Source organism: Phyllostomus hastatus, unplaced genomic scaffold (assembly GCF_019186645.2).
Source record: "Phyllostomus hastatus isolate PE091 unplaced genomic scaffold, TTU_PhHast_1.1 phas_contig_29, whole genome shotgun sequence".
Taxonomy (NCBI): Eukaryota; Metazoa; Chordata; class Mammalia; order Chiroptera; family Phyllostomidae; genus Phyllostomus; species Phyllostomus hastatus.
The window spans coordinates 34,721,436-34,723,547 of record NW_025333835.1 but is presented as its reverse complement, the minus strand read 5'-3'; positions in this window follow the sequence as shown (position 1 = coordinate 34,723,547).

Sequence of the window (2,112 nt, the reverse complement as noted above, 5' to 3'; positions counted from 1 at the left end):
CATATGAAATTATAGGGAAAAAATCCATAAGCAGATCTTTGGTATTGGTATGATCAGAAATATTAGAAACTAAGATAATTGCCCCAGCTTGTGTGGCTCAGTGGATTGAGTGCAGGTCTATGAACCAAAGATCACAAGTTCGATTCCCAGTCAGGGCACATGCTTGGGAATGTACAGTCCAGGTCCCCGGTTGTGGGTGTGCAAGAGGCAACCGCACACTAATGCTTCTCTCTTTCTCTTTCTTCCTCCTTTCCCCTCTCTCTAAAAATAAATAAATAAAATATTTTAAAAATGGAATCTAGGATAAGACAGAGTAATATCCACATGACTCAGTTTGCTTAGAGGGAAGAGTGCAGAAAACATGTCTTTGTATTTATAGGAAGTAAAAACAGCTCAGACATTTACAGGAAGTTGTCTAAGGACTTTAAGGGAGGAGGAGGAAACTCTTTACTCACAGGATCTTGAAAGAATTCATAAACTTGGAAAAACTAATGTTCCAGAGATCTCATGCCTTTGCAATTAGCCTAAAGAGTACTTAGGAGACTTTTTAATAAATTGTACATTTCAATTACAGTTGACACTCATTATGTTGCATTTCTTTCAGGTGTACAGCATAGTGGTTAGATGATCATATACATTTTTATTTTTGCCCAAATCTTCATACTAGATTGATGTGATGAAGAAAACTACTGTTACAAATCATTATATTACTTATTTAGATAATGGAATAAAAATCAAGAAAAAAAATTGACATGGAGAAATAGAATTCAGAAGAGTAGATTGTTCTCATAAAACTAAACACATTTTTAGCACATTTTGGGTTTCTACCCAAAGTAATTGAAAAAAAATGCCCAGACAACAACCTGCCTGTAAATTCTTAAGCATCTTTATTCATAATTAACCAAACTTGGAAGCAAGAAAGATGTCCTTCAGTAGGTGAATGGGTAAATAAATGTAAACATATTATAGAGGACTGAAAAAGAAATGATCTAGCAAGCCATGAAAAGACATGGACAAATTTTCATATTGCTAAGTGAAAGAAGCCATTTTGGAAATGGTATATAGTGTGTAATTTCAACTACATGACATTCTGGAAAAGGCAAAACTATAAAGACAGTAAAAAAGATTAACGGTAGCCAGGAATTGGGGGAAGGTAGGGAAGTATAGATAGAACACAGCGGACCCTTAAGGCAGTGAAACTACTCTGCATGATACTCTTAATGGTAAATACAAGTCATTGTATATTTGTCCAAACTCCAGACTGTATATTACCAAGAGTGAACCCTAGGGCAAACTATGGACTTAAGGTCATGATGATGTATCAGTGTAGGCTCATCAGTTGTAACAAACATACCACTCTATTGGGGAATGTTGAAAATGGAGAATCTTATGTATGTGTAGAGACATGAGGTAACTCTGAAACTTCCTCTCAATTTTGCTATTAAGCTAAAACTACAATAAAAATAAAGTCAAAGACTGAAACCATAAAAATCTTAGAAAAAACATAGGAAGTAAAATCTCAGACATTTTTGTAGCAATATTTTTTAATATGTCCCCTTGAGCAAGAGGAACAAAAGAAAAAATAAACAAATGAGACTGCATCAAACTCAGAAGTTTTTGCACAGGAAAGGAAACCATCAACAAAATGAAATGGTTACCCACTGACTGGGATAACATATTCACCAATGATACATCTGCTAAGGGATTAATATCCAAACTTTATAAAGAATTTATACAACCCAACATTAAAGAACCAAAAATGTCCAATTATAAATGGGCAAAGAACCTGAATAGACACTCCTCCAAGGAGGACATGCAGATGGCCATAGACAGGAAAAGATTCTCAGCATCAGTCATCATCAGAGAAATGCAAACCAAAACCACCATGGTATACCACCTTGTACCCGTCAGAATGGCTGTCATCAATAAATCAATGAACAAGTGTCAGTGAGAATGTGGAGAAGAGGGAACCCTTGCCCAGCGTTGGAGGGAATGCAAATTGATACAGTTACTGTGGAAAACAGTATGGAGTTTTCTCAAAAAAATTAAGAATGTAACTGCTTTATGACCTAGTGATTCCACTTCCGGGAATATAGCTCAAGAAACTCAAAC